Source organism: Jaculus jaculus, chromosome 10 (assembly GCF_020740685.1).
Source record: "Jaculus jaculus isolate mJacJac1 chromosome 10, mJacJac1.mat.Y.cur, whole genome shotgun sequence".
NCBI classification, from domain to species: domain Eukaryota; kingdom Metazoa; phylum Chordata; class Mammalia; order Rodentia; family Dipodidae; genus Jaculus; species Jaculus jaculus.
Genome location: NC_059111.1, coordinates 4,515,576 through 4,535,698, shown reverse-complemented (window position 1 = coordinate 4,535,698; position 20,123 = coordinate 4,515,576). Strand labels below are relative to the sequence as shown.

General features: G+C 38.4%; 1 protein-coding gene and 1 pseudogene across 3 annotated transcripts in view; one reads left to right on the top strand and one right to left on the bottom strand.

Annotated features, from left to right (window-relative positions):
• The window catches only part of Tcf12 (transcription factor 12), a 312,899-nt gene that overhangs the window by 264,501 nt on the left and 28,275 nt on the right, over window positions 1–20,123 (bottom strand). The gene's annotated exons all lie outside the window — the stretch shown is intronic.
• LOC123464303 lies at window positions 8,176–8,281 on the top strand (annotated as a pseudogene).

Here is a 20,123-nt window from a genome sequence, read left to right as displayed (position 1 = left end):
AGGGCCTAACTTTGATCCCCATACACATATAAAAGTATCTATGGTACATGCCATAGATCCAACACTGGAGACGCAAAGACAAGGATCTGTGGCACTCACTGACAAGTAAATCTAGCCTAACTGGTGAGCTACAGACCAATCAGAGACCCTGACCAAAAGGGGGTAGACCATTAATCTGAGGAACCACAGCTGAAGCTGGACTCTGGTCTTCTCATGCATGCATAAACAACGCCACACATACATGCACACCACACACATACACATAAAAAAAATTGATACATAATAACATTAGCAATATAATGCTAATACAAAATACCATCAACAAAATAGATTTTTTTAAAAAAACAACTTGGAGCTGGAGAGACAGCTTAGTGGTTAAGGCGCTTGCCTGTGAAGACCAAAGTCCCAGGTTCTATTCTCCAGGTCCCAGATGCACAAGGTGGCACAGAGGCTAGAGGCCCTGGTGTCCCCATTTTCTCTCTCCTGCTGTCCCTCTGTATCTAATTTAATAAATAAATAAAATGATTTTTAAAAATTTTTAAAAAGCACTTTGGTACAAAAATAAGACACATATATAGAGATTGATCCAAATATAGAAGAAAATTCCATTTTTATATAAATTCCAAGAGAAAATAAAAATACAAAAAGGGAAGAGAATAATTAAAGAATGACATAAAATGTCAACAATCTGGGCTGGAGAGAAGGCTTAGCGGTTAAGGCGCATGCCTGCCAAGCCTAAAGATACAGGTTTTATTCCAAGTCCCACATCCCGCTTGGAGTGATATATTCCAAGTTCTGAAAGATAACAACTGTCAACCAAGGTTACTTTATCCTGCAAAGCTATCAATTCAAATAGACAGAGAAATAAAGGCATTACATGACAAAAGAGGGCTAAAGGAGTATTTGAAGACAAAACCAGCTCTATAGAAAATATTTGATAGAATCCTCCATGCTGAAGAAAAGGAAAAGCACACATATAAGGAACCTAGAAAAAACAAGCAATACTCACTAGTTAACACAAGAGAGCACAAGTAGAACCGGAACCACAAAAAAGAAAAAAATGGCAAACATAAATACACACCTTTTAATAATATCTCTCACTATCAATGGCCTCAATGCCCCAACGAAAAGACATAGGTTTGCAGACTGGGTTAAAATCAGGATCCTACAATTTGTTGTCTCAAAGAAACTCACCTTTCTACAAAAGATAGACATTATCTTAGGGTGAAAGGTTGGAAAACGGTGTTTCAAGCAAATAGGACTAGGAAACAAGCAGGTGTTGCTGTCCTAATATCTGACAAGGTAGACTTCAGTCCAACGTTAGTCAAGAAAGATAAGGAAGGTCACTTTATATTGATAAAGGGCACACTCCAACAGGAGGACATTACAATCCTAAACATATATGTACCTAACATGAGGGCTCCCAAATTCGTCAAACAAACACTATTAGAACTAAGGTCACAGATAACACCAAACACAGTGCTGGTGGTGGGTGACTTTAACACCCCACACTCATCAATTGACAGGTCATCCCAGGAAAAAATAAACAGAGAGGCATCTGGACTAAATGAGGTCATAGAAGGAATGGACCTAAAAGATATATACAGGACATTTCATCCAAAGGCTGCAGAATATACATTCTTTTCAGCAGCACATGGAACATTCTCTAAAATAGACCATATATTAGGACACAAAGCAAATCTTAACAAATTCAGGAAAATGGAAATAATTCCTTGCATTCTATCTGACCACAATGGAATTAAACTACAAATCAGTAGCAAGAAAGGCTACAGAGCATACACAAAATCATGGAAACTAAACAATACACTACTAAATGATGAATGGGTCAATAAAGAAATCAAGAAGGAAATCAAAAAATTTATAGAATCAAACGATAATGAGAACACAACATATCAAAATCTCTGGGACACAATGAAGGCAGTTCTAAGAGGTAAATTTATAGCCTTAAGTGCCTATATTAAGAAATTAGAAAGGTCACAAGTAAATGACCTAATGCTTCACCTTAAAGCCTTGGAAAAAGAAGAACAAGGCAAACCAAAAATCAGTAGACTGGAAGAAATAATAAAGATTAGGGCAGAAATTAATGAAATAGAAACAAAAAAAAAAAAAAAAACAATCCAAAGAATTAATGAAACAAAGAGTTGGTTCTTTGAAAGGATAAACAAGATTGATAAACCCCTAGCAAATATGACCAAAAGAAAGAGAGAAGAGACATAAATTAATAAAATCAGAGATGAAAAAGGTAACATCACAACATATTCCAGAGAAATTCAAAAAATCATACGGACATACTATAAAAGCATATACTCCGCAAAGTATGAAAATCTGAAAGAAATGGATGATTTCCTTAATTTATATGACCTACCTAAATTAAATCAAAATGAGATTAATCACTTAAATAGACCTATAACAAGTACGGAGATCCGAATAGTTATCAATAATCTTCCAACTAAAAAAAGCCCAGGCCCTGATGGATTCACTGCTGAATTTTACCAGACCTTTAAGGAAGAGCTAACACCATTGCTTCTTAAGCTTTTCCAGGAAATAGGAAAAGAAGGAATTCTACCAAACTCCTTCTATGAGGCCAGTATCACCATGATACCAAAACCAGGCAAAGATAGAATAAAAAAAGAAAATTATAGACCAATCTCCCTCATGAACATAGACGCAAAAATTCTCAACAAAATATTGGCAAACAGAATCCAAGAGTATATCAAAAAGATCATTCACCCTGACCAAGTGGGCTTTATCCCAGAGATGCAAGGATGGTTCAACATACGCAAATCTATAAATGTAATACATTATATAAACGGGTTGAAGGACAAAAATCACATGATCATCTCATTAGACGCACAGAAATCATTTGACAAAATCAAACATCCCTTCATGATAAAAGTCCTACAGAGACTGGGAATAGAAGGAACATATCTCAATATAATAAAGGCTACTTATGACAAGCCTACAGCCAACATATTACTAAATGGGGAAAAACTGGAAGCTTTTCCACTAAAATCAGGAACAAGACAAGGGTGTCCACTGTCCCCACTTTTATTTAATATAGTTTTGGAAGTCTTAGCCATAGCAATAAGGCAAGAGACACACATAAAAGGGATATAAATTGGAAAGGAAGAGATCAAGTTATCATTATTTGCAGATGACATGATTCTATACATAAAGGACCCTAAAGACTCTACTAGCAAACTGTTAGAGCTGATCAAAATCTACAGCCATGTAGCAGGATACAAAATAAATACACAGAAATCAGTAGCCTTCATATATGCTAACAACAAACACACAGAGGATGAAATCAGAGAATCACTCCCATCCACAATTGCATCAAAAATAAATAAATAAATAAAGTACCTTGGAATAAACCTAACCAAGGAAATAAAGAATCTCTACAATGAGTACTTTAAAACACTCAAGCGAGAAATTGCAGAAGACACTAGAAAGTGGAAAAACATCCCTTGTTCCTGGATTGAAAGAATCAATATTGTGAAAATGGCAATATTACCTAAAGCAATCTACACATTTAATGCAATCCCCATAAAAATTCCAAAGGCATTCTTCATAGAAATAGAAAAAAACAATCCAAAAATGCATTTGGAATCACAAAAAACCTCGAATATCTAAAATAATACTGAGCAACAAAAATAAGGCTGGTGGTATCACCATACCTGATTTTAACCTATACTACAGAGCCATAGTAACAAAAACAGCGTGGTACTGGCACAAAAACAGACATGTATATCAGTGGAACAGAATAAAGGACCCAGATGTAAACCCAAGTAGCTACAGCCACCTGATATTGGATAAAAATGCCAAAAATACTCACTGGAGAAAAGACAGCCTCTTCAGCAAATGGTGTTGGGAAAACTGGATATATATCTGCAGAAGGATGAAAATAGATTCTTCTCTCTCGCCATGCACAAGTATTAAGTCCAAATGGATTAAAGACCTTAACAACAGACCGGAAACTCTGAAACTGCTAGAGGAAAAAGTAGGGGAAACCCTTCAACATATTGGTCTTGGCAAAGACTTTCTGAACACAACCCCAATTGCTCAGGCAATAAAGCCAAAGATTAATCACTGGGACCTCATGAAATTACAAAGATTTTGCAATGCAAAGGACACAGTGAAAAAAGCAAAGAGGCAACCTACAGAATGGGAAAAAATCTTCGCCAGCTATATATCTGATAGAGGATTAATATCTAGGATATACAAAGAAATCAAAAAGTTAAATAATAAGGAATCAAACAAGCCAATCAAAAAATGGGCTATGGAGCTAAATAGAGCATTCTCAGAGGAAGAATTACGAATGGCATATAAGCATCTAAAAAAATGTTCTACATCACTAGTCATCAGGGAAATGCAGATTAAAACTACATTGAGATTCCAAGTCCCACGTCCCAAGTCAGATGTGCATGGTGGCACATGCGTCTGGAGTTCCTTTGCAGTGGCTAGTAGCCCTGGCACACCCATTCATATTTTTTCTCTCTCCCTCCTTCCCCCATCCCGTCACTGTAATGCATAAATAAAAATAAAATCTTCTTTAAAAATGTCAAGTGGGGCCTGGAGAGATGGCTTAGCTTAAGCGCTTGCCTGTGAAGCCTAAGGACCCCGGTTCGAGGCTCGGTTCCCCAGGTCCCACGTTAGCCACATGCACAAGGGGGCACACCCATCTGGAGTTCGTTTGCAGTGGCTGGAGGCCCTGGCGCACCTATTCTCCCTCTCTCTCTCTCTCTCTCTCTGTCACTCTCAAATAAATAAATAAATGTTTAAAAAATGTCAACAGGGCTGGAGAGATGGCTTAGCAGTTAAGGGCTTGCCTGTGAAGCCTAAGGACCCCGGTTCAAGGCTCAATTCCCCAGCACCCATGTTAGCCAGAATCACTAGGGAGTGTACACGTCTGGAATTTGTTTGCAGTGGCTGGAGGCCCTGGCACAACCATCCTCCTTCCCTCCCTCCCTCCCTCCTTTTCTCTCTCTCTCTCTCTCTCTCTCTCTCTCTCTCTCTCTCTCTCTCTCTTTTCCTCTCTGTGTCTGTCACTCTCAAATAAATAAAAATAAGAATAATTTTAAAATGCCAACAATCCTATTACAAGAACTAAGAAAGCAGAAATATTTAGAAAGAAAAATACAGTAGAAAAAAATCAAAACAAAATCAGTGTGTACATGAAAAGAAAACAAAGTTCAGGTCTTAGGAAGAGCTGATAGAGTCTCCTAGGCAGCAAGAAGAAAACAATCTGATTACAATAAAGCTGCACGAAAATTGAAAGGCAATGAAATTGGCAACTGTAATACAGAAACTGGTATTTCAGTTATACTTAACATTTTCATACAAGGCAATTTTCATGTACATTATATAGGGTTATACAATATAGTTGCATCCCACCCTCCTTTTAAAATATTGGTATTGTGAGGGCTAGAGAGAGAGCTTAGCAGTTAGGGCACTTGACCATAGGGTCTAAGGACCCAGGTTTAAATGACATTAGAGCTGAAAGTATAGCCCAATGGTAGAACATTTGCCTAGTTGTATGAGATTCTTAGTATAACCCCTGATACAAAGAGAATAGTATTAATACTTATAACAAATTCAAACAGAAATGTAAGAGAATACACAAAAAAGAATCTGAGAATTTCAAAAGACATTATGAGTAAAATATCAGGGCTGCTGTTAATAAACTTTAATCAAGTATCACATGATTATAAAGAGTCAATTTCAGCAACATAAAGTACAAGCAAGCAATATGAACTGCTATCATTGAACAAAAGGAGCATAAGTGGTATCACAGCAATAAGACAGCAATCATAAATGACTAACCTAAGCTAAATGTCAGCAAACCAAGCACTGCATATTCTACAACAGAATTACAACATATACAGAATGCCCAGAGCGGTACTATGCACTGAGGTGCCTCCAGACCAGTGCTATTCAAACATAAATCTTAAATGACTAAAATTAAAATTTAGATGCTCAGTCACACTGATGACATTTTATGTGCTCAACACCCACATTAATTTGACAGCACAGATTTAAAACAAACAAACAAACAAACTTTTCATCCCTGCAGAAAGTCTACCCACAGTGCACTCCATGTACTCAGCAACTGAAAAGCCAAAGGAAATTTCATCTTCATAGGATTTTGTTTTTCTTCCAAGAGTATTTTGTCCTAGTATCTAACCAGTGTTACTGGATGTTATAAAGAATTACTTATATAAGTGAAACAAATAATAGAATATAAATACTCCTTAAACAGGGAACCACAGTGTTGAATTTAGTGTCTTCATTTATTTGCTTCTTAAAATAATAATAACCAAATAATGTATTACCCAAAAATTTTTAATTGAGCTTAATTTTATATCAGTAAAATCAGCTTTTCTTTGCATTATTTTTATTACTCTGGTCTATTTTTATCCATATAGGTAATATTATAGCCAGGTGTGGTGGCCCAAGCCTTTAATCCCAGCACTCAGGAGGCAGACTTGGAGGATATCCATGAGTTCGAGGCCATCCTGAGACTACAGTGTGAATTCCAGGTCAGGCTGAGCTTGAGTGAGATTCTACCTCAAAAAAACAAAAAATAAAAATAAATTATACTACAAAGAATCCAGTTTTATTAGGAAAAAGGAAAATCACTGCCAAAGCTGTATAGGCTACAAATAAAACAAATGCCATCTTTTAAATTCACATTGGGCTCATCGTCAGCCAAATGAGGAGTGCTCGTTTGGGCACAAAAGACAGATCTGCACCACTGCATATACATGTGACTTTTATGTTTTCTCTTTATACTGTTCAACAGTGATGGTCAAAGTATGGTCCCTCGAGCGGCAGCTCACAGGGGCACTTGTCAGAAAATATCAATTCTACTTCCCTGCCCCATCTCAAACCCAATGAACCAGAAGCCCTCGGGAAGAGAGGTGCAGGAGACCTGCAGGTGGTTCTGGTGCACGCTAGCATGTGAAGACTTCTGCAGAATGATGCAGCAGCCGTGTGTCAGAGATGACGTGCACAGCACAAACCTCAGCCATGTAACCAGCACACGTGATTACCCTTTGACCTTTTGTTCAGCTTTACTAATTTCAGAGTCAATTACTCCAGACAACTTCATCAGGCAAATGGCACAGAGCAGTGGACTACACCTCTACAGTCATCAAGTGTTTAACCTTTTTAAAAATATTTTATTTATTTATGAGAGAGAAAGAGGCAGACAAAGGGAGAATGGGCATGTCAGGACCTCCAACTACTGCAAATGAACACCAAACACATGCATTACCTTGTGCATCGGGCTTTACATGGGTACTGGGGGATCAAACATGGGTAATTAGGCTTTGTAGACAGACAAGTGCCTTAGCCAACTGCTAAACCATCTCTTCAGCCCTGAATTAACTTCTCTTCTTTTTTTGTTTTTTTGTTTTGTTTTGTTTTGTTTTGTTTTTCGAGATAAGGTCTCACTCTGTTCCAGGCTGACCTGGAATTCACTATGTAGTCTCAGGGTGGCCTTGAACTCTCAGTGATCCTCCTACATCTGCCTCCCAAGTGCTATGCACCACCATGCCCAGCAACCATTTTTAAATTATGATAAATTTTTAGTTTTGTCCCTATTTGTACCTTTGCCAGTTGTCTATCAAAATGCCGTGCATCTCTTCCCAATTTTTCAAAGGTAATAGTTCTGATGATTCATGGAGGCTTCTTACATGCTATTTTTTTTTTTTTTTTTTTAGTTTTTCCCGGTAGGGTTTCACTGTAGTCTAGGGTGACCTGGAATTCAGGCTGTATTCTCAGGATGGCCTCCAAATACTGCAATTCTACCACATCTGCATCCCCAGTGCTGGGATTAAAGGCGTGTGCCACCATGCCCCACTTTGATTTAATTATTTACTCGTTTGTTTGCAACAGAGAGAGAAAAAAAGATCAACACACAGAATGGGCAAACCAAGGCCTCCACTTGCTTGCTACAAGCAAACTCCAGATGCATATGCAACACCGTGCATGTGGCTTTACACGGGTACTGGGGAATTAAACCTGGGTCATTAGGCTTTGGAGGCAAGTGCCTTAACCACTGAGCCATTTCTCCAGCCCCCACATGCTCACTATTAAGGCTTTCAATCTACTTCACAGATTACAAACATTATTAGCCTTTAAAAACTAAAAACGTGGTGGTGGAGGTCTATCTGCAACGCCACAGTATTCGCAGCACACTCGTAACCAGGGCTGCTTGGCCCATCGCGGGCGGCCCCTTTAACTGTGAGCCACATTGCTGTTCCTGGGCTTGGAGGGAGCCAGGCATTGTTCACTCAAGCTGAAGTGCCCCAAAGCATGCGCGGAAGGCCCAGCGCATCCACAGGCTTTTCCCTTCCACAGCATGTCCGCTGCCCTTGGTGATTTTCAACCCAACTCTGGGATGTGCAATCAGGTTGTCAGTTGGAATGGACAGGAGCTGGCCTGGACTTGAAGCTGCATACACTTATTCGAAAGACAAAGAAAGAGGCACATGGAGAATGGACGCACCAGGGCCTCAGGTCTACAAACTCACTCCAGATACATTTGCCACCTTGTCTGTCTGGCTTTACATGGGTACTGGGGAATCGAACCTAGGTCCCTTGGCTCTGCCGGCAAGCACCTTAACTTTTAAGCCACCTCTCCAGCACAAAATAACTTTAAAGCAAATATATAGGCAGTTACTCGGGTCCTTGGCAGGCAGTTTGTGGAAAAGAAGGGGAAAGGCTGACCGTGTGCTCAGCAGTTGAGTGATGCCCTGATGAGTTTCCATCACCAGTACATCTACGAAATCCATTTGGATAAGCTACCTAAATTAGTGTTTGATTAACTGTAGGTTGTTAAACATTACATTAGAATTCAAAATACAGGTTTTTAGCTTAAAAAAAAAAAGGATATTTTTTAAGAAGTTGGTACAAAATAATGGTATTGATAAATCCATCACCCAAATTATTAACAATTGTTAACATCTTACCGTATTAACATCAGACCTTTTAAAAACACAAGTATACTGATAATGAAACTTTTTATACAGGAATTTGTTTCTATTTCACTAAGGTTTTTCTTTCCTTTTAGATGTTTCCTAGTTTTGTCTATATCCAAAAATATAATTATATTTTAGAAACATTAAAGCTGAAATGAAAAAAATTAACATTTTTATTTGTGAATATTGAGAGGAAGTTAAGAAATGGTGTACCTCTTGCCACTGCAAAGGAATTCCAGACACATGTGCCACTTTGTACATATGATTTTACATAGGTAGTCAGCAACTAAATCCAGGCTGTTAGAAATCTTTTAAAGACATGGCTTATTGTCCACACACAGTCTACCCTGCTTCATATATATCAAGGGGAAGCAAACTTTCTGCAAAGAGCTAGAAAGCATTAGTTTTAGTCTTTATAAGACCCAACTGACTTCTGTTCATTACTCATTTTTGTCTTTGTATTGCCAAAGTACTCACAAGCCATATATATAAATAAATAGTTATGACCATGTTTCAATATAACTACAAAAACACACTGCAAACTCAATGGTCACAGATAACACCAAACACAGTGGTAGTGGGGGACTTCAACACACCACATCAATTGACAAGTCAGTCTGGCAAATAATAAACAGAGAGGCATCTGGATTAAATGACATCATAAAAGAAATGGACCAGGACTGGAGAGATGGCTTAGCAGTTAAGTGCTTGCCTGTGAAGCCTAAGGACCCCAGTTCGAGACTCGATTCCCCAGGATCCACGTTAGTCAGATGCACAAGGGGACACATGCATCTGGAGTTCGTTTGCAGTGGCTGGAAGCCCTGGCATGCCCATTCTTTCTCTCTCTCCCTCCCCCCCCCCCCTTCTTCCTCCTCCTCTCTGTCACTCTCAAATAAATATAAATAAAAATTAAAAAAAGAAGAAATGGCCCTAACAGATATATACAAGACATTTCATCCAAATGCTGAATATACATTCTTTTCAGCAGCACATGGAATATTCTCTAAATTAGACCATATATTAGGACATAATGCAAATCTCAACAAATGCAGGAAAATTGAAATAATTCCTTGCATTCTATCTGACCACAATGTAAGCAAACTACCAATCAATAGCAAGAAAAGCTATAGAGCGTACACAAAATCATGGAAACTAATTAACACACTACTAAATGATGAATGGGTCAATGAAGAAATCAAGAAGGAAATAAAAAAAATCATAGAGTCAAATGATAATGAGAACATACCAAAACCTTTAGGACACAATGAAGGCAGTCCTAAGAGGGAAATTTATAGCTTTAAGTACCTATATTAAGAAATTATAAAGGCATTAAGTAAATGTTTCACCTTAAAGCCTTGGAAAAAGAAGAACAAGGCAAACCTAAAATCAACAGACAGGAAGACATAATAAAGATTAGTGCAGAAATTAATGAAATAGAAACCAAAAAAAGCAATCCAAAGAATCAATGAAACGAAGAGTTGGTCTTGGCAAAGACTTTCTGAATATAACCCCAACTGCTCAGGCAATAAAGCCACAGATTAACCACTGGGACCTCATGAAATTATAAAGATTTGTATGGCAAAGGACTCTGTGAATAAAGCAAAGAGGCAACCTAAAGAATGGGAGAAAATCTTTGCCAGCTATTCATCTGATAGAGGATTAATATCTAGGATATACAAAGAACTCAAAAAATTAAATAATAAATCAAACAAGCCAATTAAAAAATGGGCTATGGAACTTTCAAAAGAAGAAATACAGATGGCATATAAAAAAAAATGTTCTACATCCTTAGTCATAAGGGAAATGCAGATTAAAAGTACACTGAGATTCCATCTCACTCCTGTCAGATTGGCTACCATCATGATAACAAATATGCTGGTGAGGATGTAGAAAAGGAGGAACACTTCTACACTGTTGTTGGGAATGCAATCTGGTCCATCCAATGTGGAAATCATTGTGGAGGTTCCTAAGACAGCTAAAAATAGATCTACCATATGACCCAGCTATAGCACTCCTAGACATATATCCTAAGGATTCATCTCATTACCTTAGAGATACTTGCTCAACCATGTTTATTGCCACTCAATTCACAATAGCTAGGAAATGGAACTAGCCTAGATGTCCCTCAACTGATGAGTGATAATGAAAATATGGCACACTTACACAATGGAGTACTACACAGCAGTAAAGAAAAATGAAGTTATGAAATTTGCAGGAAAATGGATGGAATTGGAAAGGATTATACTAAGTGAGGTAACCCAGGTCCAGAAAGCTAAATGTCACATGTTCTCACTCATATGTGGATCCTAGCTGCAGATGATTGGACTTCTATGTGAATAGGAAGAAAACTCAGTAAAAAGAGGCTAGTAAGCTATAAAGGAAATATAAAGGGAATAGAAAGGGAGAGATGTACTTAATAGGATGGTATTGTATATATATAAGTAGAATAATACACACACATGTGCTCACGTATCAAATTTTTAAAACCCAGAACATTCATTAATTTATTTACATTACAGCACTTTTATTCTGAAGAGCCCCTACATTTTTATCTTTCAAGGTATTTACAGATCTTAAGTCCTACCATCACTATTTAGTAAAATTGTCCATTACCATGAGTTTGATTTGTTTCAAATTCTATATTTTTAGAAGGAATAACACAGACGGATGGTGTATTCTCAGTATTGGATGCCAGCTGTCGCTGTCCTGGTGGTAGAACTTTAATCACATGGCCTATGGTGTTGCAACAGTATTTTTTTCTCTGTAATTAGTATCTACTGAGAGGATAATCTGAACCTGCATAAGTCATCTTATTACTCATCACCCTTTCAGTTTGCTGTGTTTAAAGATCTATTAATGACTCTTGCTTGATCAATTATTACCATGGTTACAAAATGGGTGATTTTTCTAAATCACTCTACATCCAGTAGTTAACACTCTTTACCTAATTACCTCTATCTACACATATGCATGGATCCTTCCTATGAGTTATAAGCCATTACTACCATGGATTTTGATGCTTAGCACTATGAAAGATTAGGCAGTTAAGAGCCTTAAAGTTTGTCTATCCTGTGTCCTACTGCTGGCCCTACTATTCTCTGGGCACTTCCTGACTAACTCACAACCATGCTTTAAGGACTTATTACAAGACAAAGCTGGGAAATAAACTGTTGTATATACATGCAGTCAAACAAATTCATCCATATGAACACAACTGTCTCATGTATAACTTTTTAATAAAAAGACCACTGGGTGGGAGGTAGGTCAGACAAACAGATGGGTGGAGGTGATTTAAAACTGTTGTTAAATTGCAGACATGTTACCTTCCCACTTTCCATACTTAAAACTCCCTCTTCAAAATATAAGCCTGGCTCAAAAAAATATATTTACTTATTTGCTAAATCCTAGTATACACACAAAGTAGCTTTGGATTTGCTAACTTATACCTCTGCAGGAACAGTAATGCCTGAAAACTAGAGGTCAGCATTGTGAAGAGCTGGCTTTGTCTGCAGGCTTGAGACTATCACAAACAATCAAGTACTTCTCAAATCAGGGTATTAATATGCCCTTCCCTCCCCTTATAACTAGCATTCATTTGAAATACAAGTGACATATTATTGTTTGGACTTGTTCTGATGTGTCTTTTTCTAATTTTAAAAATTACTTTAATATAAGTGACATATTAGCATGTTTCTGAAAACCAGAACTATAGAAAAAGTCAGTCAGGAGACTCAAAACTGTACTTTCCCATCCCCTCCAATCCACTGTGTCCATGCTGCCTGTTTTGCTCTCCTCTGTCTCAGCTGCATCTATGGGTGCATTAGCTTTGTCACCATTTTTCCCACATAAAGGACTATGCTATAAATATCATTTTGTACTTTGCTGGAACTTAACCATATGATCCTAACAGTCACGTTATGGCAATTCATACAGGTTTCTCCTTATTTCCACACCTGCATCATGTGTTGTGTCATAGTTTGTGTGACCTCCTCTGTATGCCGTCAGAAGTTTGCAGATACATTTAGGTTAGGGGTAGATAACTAGGGTAAATTCCCAGAAGCAGAACTGTGGACACTGCCAACATCTTCTCTCAAAGAGGCACACCACTTCACACTGTAGGCAGCCATCACAGTGAGTCACACAATCTAGTGAATGGAGAAAACCATGTATCACTACCACTAAGCTTAACTTACGTCCTTCATAACATAACACATAATCCACTTATTTAAAGTGTGTCATTCAGGGATTTATTTTAGTGTATTCATGGACTTGTACACAATCATCAAAACTCCATAGTCCACTTTAGAACATTTTATACCTCTATTTAAAAATAATAAATATTGGGCTGGAGAGATGGCTTACCGGTTAAGTGGCTGGCTGTGAAGCCTAAGGACCCCGGTTCGAGGCTCAATTCCCCAAGACCCATTTAAGCCAGATGCACAAGGAGGCATACGCATCTGGAGTTCATTTGTAGTAGCTGGAGGCCCTGGTGTGCCCATTGTCTATCTACCTCTTTCTCTCTCTGTCACTCTCAAATTAGAAAAAAAAATTAAAAATAACAATAAATATTAGAGGTCAGGAAATTAATGGACTAGCCCTAAGCAACCACTAACCTAAGTTAGTTCCTCTATAGATTCTTATCACTGGGACATTTCAAATGAATGCAATCATACAAAATGTGGTCCTTTGTGACAGCTTCTTCCACATGGTATAGTCTCAAGGATCATCCCCATTCTCTCCTTCTATAAGGCTAACACTCAACTGCACAGCTAGAGACTTTATAGTCATATGTTCAACAGTTTATGAACATTTGAGTGGGAAATTTGGGCGTATTTCTGGCCATTATGAGTAAGGCTACCATAACTATTTGTTTATTTTGTTTTATTTTTATTTACTTAAAAGCAGAGAGAAAGAATGGGTACACTAGGGCCCAATGCAAATAAACTCCATACACATGTGCTACTTTGTGCATCTGGATTTATGTGAGAACTGAGGAAATGAACCCAGGCCATCAGGCTTTGCAAGCAAGTGCCTTGAACCACTGAGCCATCTCTCCAACCCCACTCTCATGTTTTTAAGTGAACATGCTTTCACACTCTCTTGGGTGTATGCTTAGTAGAACTGCAAGGTCACATGACAACTCTCTAAATAACCTTTCAAGAAACAGTTACACTGTTTTTCAAAGTACCAATACCATTTTACATGCCCATCAATGAGCTAACTCGCCTTCTCACTTGACTTAATGTTACTAGACACTCACACATCACGTTCTACTGCAGTTCTAAGAGCCTGCACATCTTAAGTATTTGATGAGTAATCAGAGCAACACAGAGAATCCTTGCAGTAATCTATCAACCACCAGTGCTTATGCATAAGAGTGCTGCTATAACAGCAGCCAGGGTGGGTTAAGGTGGAAGCTTTGTGAGCTTGTAATCACTCTAAGTCATACTCTTTTCAACAGCCTGCATAGAATAAATACCTGTCAAAGCATGTCTCTTCTCTCATGTATGAAATGCACGTTTTAGCAAAGCCCTAGTGCAGATGATTTCATTTAATTACTAAAATCATTTTGGACTTTCCAGTCACCTGATCTTCACTCCTACCCTCTCCCCATGAATCCATGTACCTCCAGAGAGATTGGCTCCATGCCAAAAGAACCGAAGAAGACAGAGCCCCTGGGTATCCAATTTCCTAACATGAAAAACAAGAATTTTCACATTGCACTCTTGCTGCTGTCTGGAAATAGGATTGTTAAGAATCTCAGAGGACAGCCTTGATTAAGGGGACCAAAAAAGAAAAAGAGGGAACAGAAAATCACCAGTTTTTTTCTTGACCCCTTGGATTTGTGAGCAAAGGGAACAAATGAAGCAGTAAGGGATTTGCCTAGAAGGCGTCGGATGGTCAATGTGATATTCCATTTCATGCTCAGAGGCCACCAGTCAAGTGATGCCACTTTCATCTGGGGATGGATGTACCCAACTTTAATGTGTACTGCTATCTCACAATATAATATTTAGCTATACTTATAAATTACTACCAAATTGATAAATGAAATCAGGTATCTTGCTACAGTCCTGATTTGGATTTCTCCTGTTATGAATAAAAAAGTATCTTCACTGGTATAAGAGCATGCTTGTGTGGTCTTTTTGTTTTATTTCGTTTTTTGTTTTCCAAGGTAGGGTCTTGCCCAGGCTGACCTGGAATTCACTATGTAGTCTCAGGCTGGCCTCACACTCACAGCAATCCTACCTTAGCTTCCCAGCAGGTTCCATGGGTTTTGTTTGTTTGTTTTATCTTGTTTTATAAGCTTTACGTTTTTTATAACAATTACTTGTGTCTCTTTCTATTTGGTCTTTTTTACTCCCAATTTAAAAGATTTTTTTTTATACAAGAGGATTTTAGCACTCTGTCTGCAGTTTTCCACCAGTTTTTCAATCTGCCTTTTGACATTATCATACATGGGGTTTTTGCATACAAAATTTTTTATTGTTTTTTTTTCCTTCAGTTGCATCTGGAATCCTAAGAGAGAATACTCTTTACAATCTGATGACAGAAAAAACTCATCCATGCCTCCTCATTTTTGTTTACTTTTGCACTTTATAGTAAGATTTCTGGTCCACTTAGTTTATTTTCCTGTTTATGAAAGGCATAATTTTTTGGGGGGGAGTGGGCGTTTCGAGGTACAGTCTCACTCTAGTCCAGGGTGACCTGGAATTCACTATGTAGTCTCAGGGTAGCACCAAACTTGTGGCTATCCTCCTACTTCTGTCTCCCCAGTGCTGGGCGTGCACCACCATGCCCAGATTAATTTTTATTTTTTAATCTTAATGGTTAGCCACTTACTAAGTTCTCTGGAATGTCAGATTTGCTATACACTAAACTTCTATATGCTTCTGAGTGTGTGTATATATATATATATATATATATATATATATATATATATATATATATATATATATATATATATAAATTTTTCATTTCATATTTGTAGACATTTTCAGAAACACTAATTTGCAAAATGAGATATAGACCAGACAGAGTTTGAGATCCACTCTGTATCTACTGCTAAAAAAATAAATAATAACAAAACATGTGCATACACACACACATATACATATCCATGAGCAGCATTAAGTGACCGATGTTTCTCAATATACCTTTGAAGACAAGTCTCTTCTCATCATCACTGTGATCTTTACTTCTGGAAGGTCATGACTTTTTTGTCTTTCCTCCATCTACAATTATTCCAATCTCATGTCTCTAGACTCCTTGTGCACTCAGATTGTGCCCAGGTGGATCATCTCTACTGGTGGCACAGACAAGAATATCCAATCCCTGACTGGTATGCCCAGCTGACTAAGTAAGGGTGAGAAGTGTATTCTGCTTCTTCTTATTGAAAACACTAAATAAATTTATTCCCTCTTCAGTTTTCCCTATTCTCAATTAACAATAAATTCATTATTTATGCTGCATAAGCCCAAAACCTACAAGTTCTACCTCCAGTATATGTCCAAAATTTAACTACATTTTCCATAGCCTCTTCAAAGATCTTCCTCTACCCTCTTCTCTATTCAGAGAGCCAGGGTGACCTTATTAAGATGTCAGTTGGGAATTGGAGAGATGGCTTAGTGGTAAGGCCCTTGCCTGAAATGCCTAAGGAACCATGTTCAACTCTCTAGGTCCAACGTAAGCCAGATGAACAAGTGCGCAAGGTCCCACATGCACACAAGGTGGCACGTGTTTGGAGTACGACTACAGTGTCTGGAGTTCGACTACAGTGTCTGGGGGCCCTTGCAAGTCAACATTCTCTCTCTCTCATAAAAAAATAGATGTAAGTTGGATGTTATTCCAGCCAATATCTTTACATTTCACTCAGAGTAAAAGGCAAATTCACTGCACATGGTGGCTCACACCTGTGTAATTCCAGCACTCAGGAGGCTAAGGCAAATCACTACAAAGTGGAGGCCAGCCTGGGATGCAAAATGAGTTCCGGGCCAGCCAGGGCATTTTGCAGCAAAGATTTTGTCTCAAAACCACAACAAGGGCTAGAGAGATGGCTCAGCGGTTAAGCAGGTTTGATTCCCCAGTACCCACATGAGCCAGGTCACAACATGGCACATTCAGAACACATACGTTTATGGGGGAACACCTGAATCAAACCACCACACATGCCCAAGGCTCTGGGTGCAAGCACCAGTACCATAAAAAAGGAGGGGAAGGTTAGGGATATAGCTATATTGGTAGCATACTTGCCTGACATGCACAAGGCATTGAGTTCAATCCCCAGTAATCACCACCCCCACGGGGGGGGGGGGGGGCACTCCAACTTTCCAAGTTACTCCAGTGAAAATAACCTAGGTCAGCCAACTCCACCATGTCTTCAGCACTGCTCATACTCTTTGGTAATTTTTCATGAGTCTAAAGCAGGTCCTCATCAGCTAATTCCCTCCGTTTCCTTTGAATCTGCTCTCGGGCTAGAGAGATGGCTCAGCATTACAGACACTTGCTTGAATTTGTTCCATGTACAAGTAAAAAGCCAAGAGTTGCTGTGTTACCTTTTGACACTGTGACAAAAACCCCAGACAAGAAAAAATAAAATAGAATTTAAAAGAATACCAGACAGGAACAACTTAAAGATGGATGTCTTTTGGCTCACTGTTTCAGAGGAAATACAATTCACCACAGTAGGGAAAGACACAATGAGCTCAAGGCAATGAAAGCACTAGAGCAGGGGTCCTTACATCACAGGTGATCAGGAACAAGGCAAGAAACAGAAATAACCTTCATAAGCCCACCCCTGGTGTCTTACTTCTACCAGCCACTTCCTAAATGCAACAACCTACCAAAACAGGGCCACTATGCAAGCACCAAGTTTTCAAATTAGATGCCTGCAGAGAACATTTCACAGTCAAACCTAATCAGAGCTACAGCAAAGAAAGTAGCTCATCTGGCCCTCAGCAGACACAGCTGTATTTGGCTACTTCACTACATAAACTAGACAGAAATCCAAACATAGAAGAATGAGCGAGCAGCTCATTAAGGAAAGATGCATACAAGAGCCAAGAATCTGAGGAACTACATCAAACTCATTTATTAGAAAGTTGGCCTCTATCCAGTATCAAAAAATGTCTGGCCATGGTGGTGCACACCTTGAATCCCAGCACTTGGGAAGCAGAGATTGGAAGATCGCTATGAGTTCAAGGCCATCCTTAGACTACACAGAGAATTTCAGGTCTGCCTGGACTAGAGCAGAACCTACCTTGACAAAAAACAAAAGAGAAACAAACAAAAAAAAAAGTCTTGACTATTTTTCTTCACTGATCAATAGTGTCTCAACTTTCAATACTCAAATAAGATGATTTAAAGATTGCCTTTCTATTTTTATATGTAGTATTTTCATAACAGTATAAGCTGGAGGGTATTCAATAGAATATTACCAGAGTATATTAATTGAGTTTACTGAAATACTTATAATCAGGATCAAATTTGAAACCAAATTAACTTAAGTCATTTTACACCAAAGAAGTCCACTATTAGTTAATTACTTGATATCCCTTTAAGTCACAATTATGACATTCAAGTTCATTCTCAAGGGCAATATACACATATATATGCACATACTTGTATAACTACTCAAATGAACACTGCTAATACAAAGAGAATCTGAAAATACAAATGCACACATACATACTATACACACACCAAAATTTTTAAAAATAATTTTAAAGTTGTAAGAAAAAATAACCAATAAATATATGGGGGAAAAAAATGTTCAACAACCTTACCCATCAGGAAAATACAAATCAAAATTATGTTGCGAATCCATTCATCCCAGTCAGACTGGTTATAAAAAGAAAACAACAGTAAATGGTGAGGAGGATGCATAGTAGTCTCAGAACCTTGAAGCAGAACAACTCTCAAGACCCAGCTCTCCTGCTCCTTGGTAGAAGACCTGAAAGAATCTAGGTGAACACACACACAGAGATGGCCTGCACGGACACTACACACAATAGCCAAGATGCAAAATCAGCTCAACCAACAAGCCAATAAAGAAAAGATAGCATGTACATACATATGCACACAAGAGTTTTTTTAGTATTTTTAGTTCATTATTTGCAAGCAGAGAGAGGAGAAAGACAGAGAATGGGCAGGCCAGGCCTCCAGTTGCTGCAAACGAAATCCAGATGCATGTACCACCTTATGCATATGGCTTTTTACTTGGGTAATGGGGAATCGAACCCGAGTAGTTAGGCTTTGCAACAGGCAAGTGCCTTTGCCACTGATCTGTATCTCCAGCCCCACAATAAAATTGTATTTAGTCATAAGGAACAAAATTATTTCATTTTCAGGGAAATAGGTGGAATAAGGTATCATGTTATGCAAAATAAGCTAGACTCAGAAAGGCAAATATCTCATGTTTTCTCTAATATATAGAAACTAGAATTTAAAAAAAAAAAAAGATTTTAGGGAAGGAAGGCGACTACACAGGAGAGGGTTAAACAAGAGCAATAATGGGGGGAGATAAATATTGCACGCTTTCACATTTTCATATGCAGAAACCAGACTTAAATATACCATGAACACAGTTTGGGACTATCAGTTGCAGGGTTAGGGACAAGAGGCAAGAGTACAGATGAGAAATGGAATGAGAAAGGATAATGATATATGCCTTGTGAAAATGCCTTAATGAAATCCATTCTTTGCTTGGACAGAAAGGTAGTTTGCAGGAAGGGTTTCATTTTAGCCCATGATAACCTACATCTTACTCTGTAGCTCCAGGTTGGCTTCCAACTCACAGAAAGCCTCCTACCTCTGCCTCCTGAGTGCTAGGATTAAAGCATGCACTACCACACCCAGGATTAAATCCATTCTTTCATATACTAATTTTTAAAAAATTAAATGGAAGGGCTGGAGAGATGGCTTAGCGGTTAAGCGCTTGCCTGTGAAGCCTAAGGACCCCGGTTCGAGGCTCGGTTCCCCAAGACCCACGTTAGCCAGATGCACAAGGGGGCGCACACGTCTGGAATTCATTTGCAGAGGCTGGAAGCCCTGGCACGCCCATTCTCTCTCTCTCCCTCTGTCTTTCTCTCTGTGTCTGTCACTCTCAAATAAATAAATA